Source organism: Propithecus coquereli, unplaced genomic scaffold (assembly GCF_000956105.1).
Source record: "Propithecus coquereli isolate 6110/MARCELLA unplaced genomic scaffold, Pcoq_1.0 Scaffold88, whole genome shotgun sequence".
Lineage (NCBI taxonomy): Eukaryota > Metazoa > Chordata > Mammalia > Primates > Indriidae > Propithecus > Propithecus coquereli.
Genome location: NW_012155062.1, coordinates 1,830,103 through 1,845,821, shown reverse-complemented (window position 1 = coordinate 1,845,821; position 15,719 = coordinate 1,830,103).

Genomic DNA, 15,719 nt, shown 5'->3' with positions numbered 1-15,719 from the left:
TAATTATTCATATCAGTTAGTCAAGGTGCTCTATCTTCTGGATAACGCTGGATAATCTCAAATTTTACCTTGGAAGATTTCCTTTTTCAAAATCTCTACAAACTGCTCCCTTTTTGTGAATACCTTTTTTCTTCAGGCAGAGGGCAATTCAACTGATTAGGTTTTAGCTTTTGTTGTCATAATTACTTTCTAGTAATTTAATTTCATTGAAAATATAACCTTTGCCTCTTGGCTGGACTTTGTTGTTCCCAAATCTTTTCTGTCACACATTTAGATATAATAAAATGTCTAGTTTCACCAGTTGTATTTCTACTTTCAAATGTGTTCTGAGTTACTTCACCTCACATTCTAAATGCGTAAAATTAGCCATAGGCTATGTGGTTTTCATCCATCCATTCTCAAAGTGTGGTCCCCAGGCCACCATTATTGGCATCATCTGGGAGCTTGTTAGACCTGCAACTTCTAGGGCTCCAACAAATCTACTGAATCTGAAATTCTAGGGAGGAACCCAGTAACTCCTTTTAACATGCCCTCTAGCTGATTCTGATGCATGCTAAAGAGCCACCATGCTCACTAAATCTCACTAGATATATAGAGTGAATTCCAGAGGGCTGTTGAAATTATTAGAAAATATTTGGTCTGCTTAATTAAAAATAAGTTGGTCATTGACTAGAGCTTGAAATATTTCATTGCGTTTAAAAATCTATGTTAATCTTTGTTATCACTGAAGGAAGCTGGATGGAGAATGCATGGTACCTTTATACACTATTTTTACAACTCACTGTGAGTCTGTAAGTATAATATTTCAAAATAAAAAGTTTTTAAAAACTTAAAATGTATGACTTATAATTAAGAGAATTTACTTTCATCTGGAAAGGATAAGATGTTCCCATGGAACATAAATGAGAAAACAAAGATGTTCATCTACACAACCTGTGTTATATTGAAATTTCATGCTTTTCCTTCCTCATACCAATGAGAGGGAAAGAGGAAAACACATCAGTTCTAAAGATTGAATGTCTACTTGGGAACTGTATAACAAACCATGAACAATTAACTGATAATAAAAAGTTGTACAGAATATGTGATTATATTCACGAAGAGAGTTTTGCAATTCATGGATATGTTTAATTCACAAAAGTATAGGTGTAAGTTTTATAGATTTTCATTAACATGATTATGCTTCAAAGGACAACAATAACCACTTGTTAGAGATTCCATGGTTTCTGTGTTAGTTCATGTCCTCTGAGAAGCAGGTGCCAAATGGAATTAGATATGCAAGATGTATATTAGGGGAAACACTTGTGAAGGAAACAGGAGAAGACATAGGAGTAGGCAGGGAGAGAGACATCAGACCACAATGTAGGTCTAACACTTGGGAAAGGTGAGAGGGAAGGAAAGAGGATTGGGTTGCTATCTCAGACTATAGCATGGATATGAGTAAGTATCCAGACCAAGGGGGAGTCCTTGAGCCAAAGTCGCCTCTTAGATGAGTCCTGCAACCTGTAGCAATAGGTCTGTGCCAGTAAGCCCTCTGTGCTTAGTCACTGGCTGGGAGCAGCCCAGGGGAAGTGTGTCCATCATCTATGTACCCTGCAGCAGGAGATCTGAGAGGTGCATTTTCATGGCCACCAGAGTTTTTGACCAAGTGATTTCAAAAACATAAAAAAGTTTAATTACAAAAACTATATGTGTTCTGTCTATTAAACTTCATAGTTATCAAGACATAATGGTGTATTATTGTGTATATGGTGTATATGGTATATATGTATGTGTATATGTGTATGTGTATATGGTGTATATTTCAGATCTTCCAAATTGTCTTTCTTGTATTTGGTTATCTCTGAAATGAATACAACAAATGGTAATTGAGATATTTCTAAAAGAATTCTGTGCTCAAAGTCTTGATCAGTTAAGACCACAATATTCTAATATATCACATGGTAAAAATTAATATAATAGCTTTCATACATACAATAAAACCCCCAATGTAGTTCTTTAATGGTTCTACCACTCCTGTGTACGGTGTGTTGCAGGACGCAAAGCCCAGCCCAGGCCTGGCGGTGCCTGTGAGGGCAAGGCTACGGATACCAGTCAGAGCTCTGTGATGATCCAGATGTTCACATAGCAGCCATTAATGACCTTTTCATTTGTTTGTTTTTAATTAATAAAATTGATGTTTTAGAGCAGTTTTAGGTTCATCGAAAATTTGAACAGAAAGTACAGAATTACCATAAATTCCCTGTCCTCACTTCCTCTCCCACCCCCTACAGTTTCCCCTATTATTCACACCTGGTATTAGTATGATACATTTGAAGAGCTAATATTGATACATTATTAGCTAAAGTCTATAGTTTACAGTTGGATTCAGTTCTTTGCATTGTACATTCTACAGTTGACAACTGTGCAATGGCGTGCATCCACCATCATAGTTCATATGGACTAGTTTCGTTGCCCTCAAAGTCCCTCTTGCTCCACTTACTCATCCCTTCTTCCCTACCCTCCCCTACCCCGAACCCCTAGCAACCCTAATTTTTTTTTTACTGCCTCCACAGTTTTGCCTTTTCTGGAACGTAATGCAGTTGGAAATACACAGTATGCAGCTTTTTCAGATGTGTATTTAAGATATTTTCAACCTTAGTAGTGAAATTCAGGAAATATGATTAAATATTGAGTTTATTCAAGCATGAAATTTGAGGATGGCCACCTGGGATAACACAGACTCCAAAAGGATATGGTCAGTGCTTTGAAGTGAGGAGGATTGAGGGTTGCTTATATAGGGTAAGATCTGGGGAAGATTAATAAGATGACATCATTTTCCATACAGGGTCAGTGAATAGTTACGGCCAATTTGGTTATAGGCAGTGTGTCTTCCTTCCTTCCTTCTTTACTTCCTTCCTTTCCTCCTTCCTTCCCTCCTTTCTGTATATCTAACATTCCACATTAAGAATTAGTCATCAAGGGGTCTTTTGTCCAAATCAAGGGGTCTTCTATCTCAGGGCCATCTGGTCTGAGCCGGGAACAAGGAAATAAGAAAAGAAGTTAATCTGTAACAAAAGATCAGTAATTAAGAGGTCAAACTCTGTAACTCAGTCTCCAAAAATCGACTTACTCAGAGCCTAATGACTTTAAGAAGCCCCAAATAGACTATTTTCTTTTACAATATGCATTTAAACAATCTACATTTAAGCTTCTTCCGTTTCTTTTCACGACTTAATAGCTCATTTCTTTCTATCATTGTAGGGGTGGATATACCACAGTTTATCCATTCACCTATGGAAGGACATCTGGGTTGCTTCCAAGTTTGGGCAATTATGAAAAAAGCTGCTATGAACATTCATGTGAAGGTTTTTGCTTGGATGTACGTTTTAAACTCATTTGGGTAAAACCAAGGAATGTGATTGTGGGATCACATGGTAAGAATATGTTTAGTTTTGCAAAAAACTGCCAAAGTGTCTTCCAAAGGGGCTACACCCCACATTAATGATCTTTGTGTAAGAAAGCTACTCTGTGGCCCCTTTAAAGAGCAAAAATAACACTTTTGTAAAATCTTACCAACTTCCCTATTAGGGACTCACATTCTCTCTTTATGCAGTAAAAGAAAATAATAAAGCAGGGAGGACAGGTAGAGATTTTCTCCACTCCAGACTCAAGAGACCTCCAAATCTTTTTAGCACAAGACAAAGCTTTAATCATGGTAAACAGGAATTTCTGAAAAGAATTTAATGTTTATGGATGTTTCCACCTTAACCTCAGCTACTAATTAACATCCTTTGGGCCAGTTAACTTTGAGACTCAAGCCTGAGTCAAAGCTTGTATTTCCAAAACTTTTTGAACAGTTGTTGGTAGTTTCTAAATATGTTCACTGAAAATAACAACAGAAGGTAATGCTGGATTGTAGGTATTCATTTTCTTCTTCTAACTTTTCAGTCAATGGGGATAGATTTTAAATCCCTTTCCATCCCCTTAAAAAAAAAATATCTCTACAAAGAGAAACAGATGGTCTACCCCACCTAGCACACCTGTTTTGCTGGTTACTCTTAGTCAGACAAAGCTTCAAACACAAAAGACTCACACTGATTTACTAAAAATACTGCATAATTATAATACACATGTTCCTCTACAGAGTATAAAGGAACTGAGGTGTTTTCCAGTGTTTAAAAAAGTACCATTGTCATTAACAAGAGATTTTAGCTCAGAAATAGAGATCAACTGCTGTTTGTGCTAACTATAAAAGTAAAACATGTTCATTGTAATAATTTTAAGTATTGTACAAGAATATTAAGAATGTGATGAAAAAGCTACCCTAAATTTTGCCACCTACAGATAATTACTGTTAATATTCTGGGGAATATATTTCCAGGTATTTCTCAACATATAGGCTTGTAGAATTAGGAAAATACTATACATGTTTTACTATCATCTTTTTTTAAAAATCTGCATTATGTTTCGTGCATCTTTCCATGTCAAATAGAGACCTAAATAATCGTTTTTGATGACTTCATGATATTCCTCTGTATTGTTACATCATAACTTAGTTTATAAATCCTATATTGAGTAACAATTAGGTTATTCTAATTTCTTAGTTTGATATGCAAAGTTCATATGCCTATAAAATATTCTTGAAGAGTTATTTTTATTATCATCTTGAGATAAATTACTAGTGATGTAAATATCAAGTTAAAGTTTATGTAGTTTTTTAAGGTTGCTGTATTTTGCTAAGTTGCCTTCCAAAAGGTTTGTACCAATCCATACTCCTACCAACATTACAAAAGAGTCTGCATTTTCTAACCAACTCACCAACCATGGGGCTTTGATAGGTAAAAACAATCACAACAACAACAACAACGAAATCACTTATAGGTGAAATATTGTATAGTCCTTGTGAATTCTTCTGCACTCTACAATGGTAGTATATAATGTCTACTCTCTGTATCATTTGTAGATAAGAACAGGAATTCAGGAAATAAAACAACACCACAGCATACTCCCTTGGTGAAAATTATGTAGCCACCTGTGTCTCTGGTTATATTTTAATTAGGTACTCCACATCGCACTGGGAAAAGCATGCCACCCTAAATTAATGCTTTTCCATTGTTTCCCACAGAACATGGTAAATTCATACACCTACTCACCTAAATCTCCAGGTTTTGCATTATTCCAGGGACTCTAAAGAATATGATGTACAGGCAGAGAAAAGCTCTTTGTTCTCTCTGAGCCTAGAAAATAAGTAGGTCCCTCCCTGTTTTGCAGAGAAGAGTAAAAAAAAAATAGATCAGAAGTATAACATATATAGGTTTGTTGCCATTGTATAGATTTTTTGATTAATTTTATGTCGGTTTATTTCCAAAATATAAAAGTTTTTGTTAATGTTTTAATTCATCAAGGATGTAATACAAACCAACAATAAGTAGAGACAGGCTCAAGTTCTGGGTTATCAATAAACAGATCTAAAACAGATTTTTTTTAGCTTTTATTACCTATGAAAAGAACACAATTCTAGAGAGGAATCATCTTATTCAATCTGTCTCTCCTCTCGCCTACTTCTAGTAGAAAGAATGATCTCTTTATTCAACGTGTTCATCTGTGACACAATCTGCTCTTGCAAGGCCGAGGATCATTCACCCAGGTCAAGCTACAAGTAACACAAGATGAAAATTAAAAGTGTGAAATTCTTCTACCTCTAACTTTGTCTCTTATGGAAAGAGTGGAAGATGCCAAACCTTTGTATAAAATCAGAATAAAATGTGATTTTTTTTTATGTACGTGAAATCCTGTCTCGTCTATATGTTCACTACTTGTTTTATGAGGATGTTTTATTTTCTAATTTGATTATAGATTCCTTTTGGTCAGGGACTTTATCTCATCATTTTCTTGTATTCTCTCACAATATATACAGTGAATGTTTCTTTCTGGATTGCTTTGCAAGGTTTCAGGTAAATGAGCTAAAATTGTCTAAAGTGTGTGATACAATGTATTCATAATAAAACAGTGCCTTGAAGAAATTTTATAAATGCTATTAAAGAATTATGTAAGACAGAGTTTATTTGAAAAGAATTAAATAAAGACATGTTTCAAGATTTTCATAGAGTATAGTGAATGTCCACTCAAAATAGGCCATTTTACATTCTGCATGTACCATGTATGTATATATGTGATTGTGCATTCTCTATCATGGTTGAAAATAAATTTTTGTCCCAAATACAATTAATAATCAAAAAATAGAAATACAGCATTTTATAAAAGTTTCATTCCTAGGTAAGACTACATAATTTAAAAACTTTCATTTTTCCTGCAAAAATAACAGTCAAAATGGAAATTGGACCATCAGCTCTTTGTTCTTCCATAAAAGGCTGTCATTAAATGCATCTCTAAAGCTAAACTGGAACTTCAAGTTTTGACAGACTTGCTTTTTAACTGCAACCCTTTATATTCACAGGACCCAAGAGCATCTTTGTCCCTGAAATACACACAAACACACACACACATTTCCTTCCAGATAACAGGTGATTAAAAAGTATTTACTACACACATTTTTCTTTAAGAGTTTCACTTAGGTGCTTATGTAAATTTTAATGATTTGAAGTTTTCATAATGATTTGCACTAATGTCACCATTCTAGATGGACCTTTAATAATGGATAAAGATGGGTTATTTTATGATTTTATGAGGACATCATTTTTGAATAAAATCCAATTGCATCCTGTGGCAAGGCCCACATCTCTGAGAACATTGTCAATCAGATTCATAGCTTGATTTTAAGCCAGGGCTGTTTTTACAATTGAAACACACACATGATGATGTCAATGATACACAGGATTGCCTTTAATTGCTTGAACTGAATAGGTGCTTATACAATCATGTACCACGAAATGATGTTTCAGTCAATGAGGAACCAGAGGTACCACAGTGGTCCCATGAGATTATAATGGAGCTGAAAAATTCCTATCACCAGTGACTTTGTAGCCTTCATAATGTAGCTCAATGCATTCCACGTTTGTGCTGATGATGGTGTAAACAAACCCGCTGTGCTGTCAGTTGTATAAAAGTACAGCACACACAATCATGTATAGTACCTAATACTTGATAATAAATGACTACGTTACTGGGTTATGTATTTGCTATGCTATACTCTTTATCATTGGTTTAGAGTGTACTCCTTCTACTTATTTTTTTAAAAAGTTAATTGTAAAACAGACTCAGGCGGGTCCTTCAGGAGGTATTCCAGAAGAAGACATTGTTATTGTAGGAGATGACAGCTCTATGTGGTTATTGCCCCTGAAGACCTCCTGGGGGGGAAAGGTGTGGAGGAGGAAGGCAGTGATACTGATGATCCTGGCCGTGTGTAGGCCTAGGCTAATACGTGTCTTTGTGTCTTAGTTTTTAATAAAAAATTTAAGAAGTAAAAAAAAATAAAACTTTCAAAAGTAGTAAAAAACTTATAGAATAAGGATATAAAGAAAAACATTTTTGTACAGCTGTACAATATTTGTATTTTAAGCTGAGTGACAAGAGTCAAAAAGTTTCAAAAAATTAAAAAGTTTATAAGTGAAAAAATTATAGTAAGCTAAGGTTTACTTATTATTGAAGAAAGAAAAAATTTTATAAATTTAGCGTAACCCAAGTGTTCAGTGTTTGTAAGGTCTGCAGCAGTGCACGGCAGTGTCCTAGGCCTTCATGGTCACCCACCACTCCCTCGCTGACTCACCCAGGGCAACTTCGAGTTCTGCAGGCTCTATTTATGGTAAGTGCCCTACACAGGTATACCATTTTTTCTTTTTTTCCATATTTTTACTGTATCTTTTACTAAGTTTTGATACATAAATACTTACCATTGTGTTCTAATTGCCTGCAATATTCAGGACAGTAACATGCTGTGCAGGTTTGTAGCCCAGGAGCAACAAGGTATAGCATACGGTCTAGGTGTGTAGTAGGCTATATCACCTAGGTTTGTGTAGGTACACTCCGTGATGTCTGCACAGTAATGAAATTGCCTAGCAACGCATTTCTCAGAATGAATTCCCATGGGTAAGTGATGCATGACTGTATATGTATTCACTGGATGTCTCCCCAAACACAATTTCTATTAGGAGACTTAAAAATATCTATTCCCACCAAGGAACCAAATCCGAATGGTCTCCACATGTGCCCCAGACACTAGTGCCTCTGTTGTATTAATATTTCGTAAGCAAGTTGAAACTATTGTACAAAATCTGCCTCTTCTGAATTTTGTTCCACTTAGGAGGTGTATTAGTTTTCTGGGGTTACCATAACAATGTACCACAGCAGGAGGGTGTAAATAAGAGAAATTTATTTTCTCACAACTCTGGAGGCTAGCGGTCCACGGTCAAGGTGTTGGCAGGCCTGGTTTCTTCTGAGGCCTCTCCTCTTGGCTTACAGATGGTTGTTATCTCCTGCATTCCTTTGTCTTCACATGGCCTTCCCTCTGTGCATGTGTGCTTCCTAATCTCCTCTTCTTATAAGGACACCAGTCACATTGGATTAGGGCACCCCAGTGATCTCATTTTAACTTAATTACCTCTTCCAAGTCCCTATCTTCAAATACAGTCACCTTGTGAGGTACTGGGGGTTAGGCTTCAATATACGAATTTTGGAGGGACACAATCCAGCCCTGTCAGGAGAGTTTACAAGATGTGAGAGCATTCCCTGAAAAATGTGTCATTCAGTTACAGAACAACTCCTCAATTCCCGAACATCCAGTTCTGTTCCCTGTCCCTTTACATAGGGTAGCTTCCTCTAGCAAGCGTTTGCCAGAGGGGTGTGCACCACAGCACAGGAAATGGGGTGCTAGAAATAACATTGAAATCACATAGTGAAAGTGATTCAATGCCCTTGCTGTTCTTCTGAGGAAGTCTTTGGCCAGGCTGGGTTTGTGGGTAATGCTATTAACACTTGTTAATTCCTCCTTTCCATTATCCCCACCTTTTTTCTTTTCCTAAACAATAGAAATCAGACCTCAGGCTCAGGAGCCTTTGGTAAGCAACAACATCTAGCTCTAACTAATACTTTTTTGTGTGTGGCTTTTTTTTTCATTGAATTCATATAGTTACCTTGCATTTCTATTTGTGGGAAGTCATACTGTTTTTCTTTCTCTTTTTCATTTTTTTAGAGACAGGGTCTTGCTATTGGCAAGACTGGACTCAAACTCCTGAGCTCAAGTGATCATCCTGCCTCAGCCTTCCAAGTAGCTGGTACTACAGGTATGTGCCATTGTACCCAGCTCTGTTTTTCAATTAAAATAGCGATATGGTTTTTATTTAACACAAAGTATTTATGTTTTTAAAAAAGTGAATCTGTTCTGGCCTGGCTCAGTGTCTCATGCCCGTAATCCCAGCACTTTGGCAGGCCAAGGCAGGAGTATTGCTTGAATCCAGGAGTTCAAGACCAGCCTGGACAATATAGCAAGACCCTGTCTCTAAAAAAAAAAAAAAAAAGAAATAGAAGTTAGTCAGGCATGGTGGCATGAGCCTAAAGTCCTAATTGCTTGGGATGCTGAGCAGCTGAGGCAGGAAGATGGCATGAGCCCAGGAGTTCAAGGTTACAGTAAACTGTGATCATGCCACTGTACTCCAGCCTAGGCAACAGAATGAGACCCTATCTCTAAAAATAAAAGTAAAAAATAAATTAAAGAGTGAATCAGGTCTAAGAAAAATATTCATTATTGCATAGGTGGTAGGCACATATGGCAAAATCATGAAGGTGGTCTATGAGGGATCTAAAATCTTGGAAAAGCTGCTCTACCATAAAAATAAGCAAAAATATTGGTCTCACTGACCAATATTTGAGTTGTCCACTAAGTGACACTCCTTGGAGCAATGGCACTTCTAATTCCAACCTGAGCCATACTTTCATTTCACTATTGTGGTCAACACTTGTTTGCAGGGGCCACGGTCCACTTCCTAGAGTGAAGTGACTTCTTTACTGGAGTCTATGAGAAGGTAGAGCAGGGAAGAACTGCCTTCCACATTTGTTTTCCTGAAAACTGCTGTACTGAGTATTTAAACAAATATCTACCCACAAGGCATGGTTTCACTCTCTGGATCCTTCCCCTTTTACTCCAGTTCCAACCCTAACATAAGTAAGGCTCTCATCTTAATAAGGGAGCAATTTAGGGCAGTTTAGTGCAGACATATGTAGACAAAGCAACATTTTTTACTTGGATCCGAAAACCCAGGAAATCTCAGGTCCGATTCATAGTTTTTTCCCATGGTTGTTCTCTCTTCGTCACACTTTTATTTTATAATTTGAGGTTTTATTCCTTCCTTCCCTGACGAATTTCTGATTTAATGCTAACTCTAGGACTTGGGTGACTCAAATAGGAGGCTGGGATTTTGTTTGCATTGTATATTCTGGCTTTATAAAATGTTTTATCTTAAAGAGTAAAGTACCTCTCAAGCTTGGTTAAATCACCTATTGTGTAACTATATGTTGGTTTTAGAAGAATTACTGATACATGGTGGAAATACTCATGGTATTTTAAATGAAGCAAGCAGGTTACAAAACAGCATTTCTGGTAAAAGCACTAGCTTTTAAAAGCATATATATTTATGTAATTGATTCATATATAATTGAAAAACTATGCTATAATGTTATCAATTGTTCTTTAGCTGGAGAGAGTGTGAGGGCTTTAAAATTTTACTCTTTATACTTTTCTTCATTTTTAATTTTCTACATTTAATTTATATATTTTTTAATTTGAGAAAAGTATATTAAATTTAAAATAGAGCTTATGTAAAAATCAAAAAAAGTTCTATTCATATGTTTCCAAGATGAAGCCTACTGCACCTGCAATGGTGCCCACTGAGGGCCAAGGCTTTTGAGAAATTCCTTTTGCTCTCTACTGAGGAAAAGACAGCGGTGCTCTAGTTACCCCTGAACCATTCCCTACTTAGAGAAAAAAATCTTAGGTGTGATTCAAGATCAACAAAAACTGTCCATCAATACATGAGTGGATTAATAAACTGTGGTATATGTATACCATGGAGTACTATTCAGCGTTAAGAAACAATGGTGATATAGCACCTCTTGTATACTCCTGGAAAGTGCTGGAACACATTCTGCTAAGTGAGGTATCCCAAGAATGGAAAAACAGGCACCACATGTACTCACCATCAAACTGGTATTAGCTGATCAACATTTAAGTGCACATATAAGAATAACATGTATTGGATGTTGGGCAGGGGGAAGGGGGAGGGGGAGGAGGGGACGGGCATATGCACAAACAATGAGTGCGATGCGTACCTCCCGGGGAATGGACACACTTGAAGCTCGGACTTGGGGGAGAGGGAGGGCAAGGGCATCATACGTAACCTAATCATCTGTACCCCCATAACATGCTGAAATAAAAAAAAAAATCAACAAAAACAACAGGTTTGGTTTGTTTCCTTAATACTAGGTAAGACAAAATATTTTTTGTTCATGAAGTGATTAAAAAACAACAGCCATTATCACAGGATTTGTGAAACCAAAATATCAAGTGAAAAGAAGCTGAAATCAGGATGAAATATCGATTACCAGATAGGTTATTTTATTCCTTTACAACCATTTATCTTGATCTCTCACATCATCAATCTTTTTCTATGGCGATGGTTTTCAATCTTTTTAACCCCATCATTCCTGAAGGATCCAGTATGACTTCTAAGAATAACTAATTTTCAGTGGCAGAAGGGAGTGGGCCTTGTATAGGGGCGAATCGGAATGAGGAGGAGAATTTCACCGGAATGAAACTATGTGCTCCCAGGTGCATCTGATAGCCTCTCACTCTGGTAATTACTGCTTGCTGTAGTTTGGATGTTTGTCTGCTCCAAATGTCATGTTGAAATTTGGTGCCCAATGTTCCAATGCCATGGGAGTTGTTTGGGTCACGAGGGCAGATCACTCACAAATGGCTTGGTGCCACCCTCGAAGTAAGGAGTGAGTTCTCACTCTGTTCCTTCCCGTGAGAGCTGGTTGTTAAAAAGAACCTGGTGCCTCCCTTCTCTCTCTCTTGCTTCCTCTCTCGCCATGTGATCTCTGTACACTGGCCCCCCTTCGCCTTCCGCCATGAGGGGATGTAGCTTGAGGCCCTCACCAGAAGCAGATGCTGGTGCCTTGCTTGTACACTCTGTGGAACTGAGAGCCAAATAAACCGCTTTTCTTTATAAATTACCCAGCCTCAGGTATTCCTTTATAGCAACACAAACGGACTAAGACGCTGTTCTATAATATTTTGTTGCCTTTTTTTTTTAATTTTTAGATCAACATCATGGGCCATTACCTGTAGAAAAGCCTTACCATATTCCGCTAAACACTGTTAGTGCTAACCAGCCTCCACTCCCCCTTGTCTCTTCCTGACTGTACCCTAACTTTCAACCTGTCTCTACAACCCACGTGCTTTAAGGAAAGGTGACTTTATCTCCAGCACCAGAGCTAGGCCTGGTCGGTTTCAGGGTAATCTCAACCCCTCGGAACAATGACTGATTTAGGAATTGGACCTCAGCGAGTCAGCTGTGGCATTCCCCTGGCCATGGGCTGAGTTCAGAAGGAGCATGAAGGCCCATGGGGGCCAACGAGACTCCATATGCTTGGATAGAAATGTGCTTGCTCTTAGGAGAAAGCCCCTAGAAGAGACAACTTCTTTTTCCCTGGTAGTCATTATATGCTGTTGTGATGCTCAGGATGGTTACAGCCTCTCCCCAGTGAGGGAAGCTGACCTGAGAATGAAATAACTCAGAGAGGAGAGTAAAAATGAGGGATTTGCAGGGACTGCACCAACCCTAAAACTCTTTCTACCTCTAAAGTACCAAGGGCATACATTACCTTATTCTGTAAATCAGTTGGGGTAAAATTTTTCATTCCTTGCTTCTGAAAGCATACTGATACTGCTGTAACACATGCAATATTGAAGAATTTTTCAAAATATAGGTTTATCATCTTACTTATCATACCATAATTTTTGTGTGAACTGAGTTTCCTTTCATAGGTTGGAAGGAATAAGGAAAGAGAAGTTGCTTTAGTCTCTATAACTATTGATTGAAGTTAATCACCTTAAGTAGCATCTTAAATATTAATTCTAAAAGTTTCCATTAAATACAGCATAATAATATGGTTGGGTTATGAGAGATGAGGGTTTTTAGCAATCACAAAATGTCAATTTGATCTTAAAGCAAATCTCAATAATAGGATTTGTGCTTAAACTATATTTTACCTATAATGTCCTTGGGATCTAATCTTAAAATACCAATGCTGATAAGAAGTGATTAAAATAAATTTCTTTGTGAATAATTTATGTATGACATCATCAAGCTAAAGAATTACACTGAAGAGAGAGTTCAATAACTCTCTACAGCACCACCAGAAAATAATCCTTGTGTTCTTAAAAGTGATGTCTTTTCAGATCATTCATTCATTCCTTTAAGTTTATTGAAATATTTTAAAATAGCAACATTAAAACTATAAAAATAAAAGCATAGAAATGAAACTATAAAGAAAAAGGTGAGTTCCTTTTTTCTCTCTTTGGTAAAATTATTTTATAAACCGTTTTGTAACTTGTGTGTCTGAGAAATCAGTACCTTTAATGTATGGGAAGAGAAGTGATGAAAAACAGAAGTAAGATAATCATATGATTATTTTCTGGACAAAATGTAACTGCATTGAAAGTATACATTTTTCAAGATTACTTAGGTACCAAAATAATTGTGGAACACCTGTGTTACATTTTGATAGAAAATCTTTTGCCCTTCAAACTTGCTTATTTTAAGGTTTCCACTTTCTCTTCATGAAATTCAGCAGTATATTTTGCAGACTACAGATCTGTAGGCATGTTGCCATCCATCTTCCATTATTTACTTATATGTAATTTGCTAGATTCATATATTTCTACATATTATAATAGCATGTAGCCACAGAGGAAATAAAGTACTCAAGCTAGCTGAATATTGATCATCTAGAGTTAAACTGATTTCTATTTTGCTGACACAAGAAAGTAGGAAAAAAAATAGCTATGCCAAAAGAGAAAGCTCTTAAATTAAGGAAAACTGCATTAAATTAACTCATTCTTTTTGTGTGTGGAGGTTCTCGTTTGAGATTTTAGAATGGAAGGTAGTATCTGAAAAGGTCTAGACAACTAATATGAGCTGATTTGTAGGTTCTACTTCCAAAAAATCTAAACAAGACTATTTTGGGAAGGAGGGCTTGTAAAGAAAATATCTCAACGGGTGAAATTCTGACTGAAATAAACACCATATCTGGATATGCTGTTAACTTTAAATAAAGCCATGGTTGATTTATTTGAGGAGCATGGGGAGAAGAAAAATGTGCTGAATAATTTTTGTCTCATTACTGGGTATCAGGTTAAAGTATGTTTGATTTAATGGATTTGAAGTGAATGAATACAACATACTGCTATGAAGTTCCACCTTTTTCTATCAAAAATGATAACATTAGGGATCTATACTCCTGCAAACCAGGTTGGGCAAGGAGAAAGCTAATTGATCTACACTTTAGGGGAAAGGACAAGAAAAGAAACCTGACCACCAGTGTAAGATGAGTGCTCCCTGAGCTCTACTCTTAGAAGTGGTAAATTGACTATTTGGATGGGATGATAATTAGGTCCATTGAGACGCATTTGTTATACCATTTAATACTTTTTAAATGGAAGCAAACTTAAGCCCTGGAATGTCTGCTCAGTTTTCCTAAAACTTAGAAGCTTACTTTAATTTTTAAAAGTCACCAGTGAACTCTACTGAAAATAGATATATGATAAATTTATTCAATTCCCCTGTGTAAGTTCAGAGGTAAATTTTTCAAGATAGACAGTGATATGGATTTGGGTATTTGAAATTTGAAGAAACTCCTGGGAATCTTATGGTGCCTGATGACTCTATTTTGGTCCAGTTAAGAAACAGGAGAAAGTCCTTGAAAACTTCTGATTTCTACATTAAAAAACTGAAGTCCAAAAGTTTGACAAAAGTAGAAAGCAACTAGCCAAATGTGACAACATGATATTATAACATTTTATTTTGAAATGTTATATTATTGTATTCCAATAAAGTTTTTAATATTTGGATACATTTACTTTACAATAGAGGATATTACTCAAATGTATCATGTTGGGTTAAGTTTAGAGTTCATCTACTGACTAAAATCCATTATATATTATACCGAATGCCTGTTTTACGCCAACCACTATTCTAGGCCCTGAAGATAAAGAGCTGAACAAACAAGGTCCCTGTCTCATGTAACTTAATTAATACATAGTACTTCATTGGCACTTGCACTAGCAACATAATGACTTATTAATTTAAACAAGGATTTGGGATGCACTATATCACAACTGTGTTAAAATTCCCAACAAGAAAACAATAACAAACAAGTCATAAAATATCTTTTTACCTTCACCCTGCTGAATTGACATCATTTTGGTGTGTTCATATTCCTTGATAGAGATAACATAAACCGGTTTGTTAAGAAACACTGCCTGGATGGTGGACAAAACTATAATATCCTATATCTTAATACAATGCAAATGTTATATAAATAAGAATTATTAGAACTAAAAAATATGATATTCAGAAAATACCTCCCATTGTACTGGTGGGTATTGGTTTAAGTTCTGCAGAAATCTAGATTTCTCTTCCCTTTCCTCCCTTCTCCTTCCCTGCCCTCCCTTCCCCCTTCCCCCCACCTCTCCCTCTCTCTCTCTCCCCCCATATCCCGCT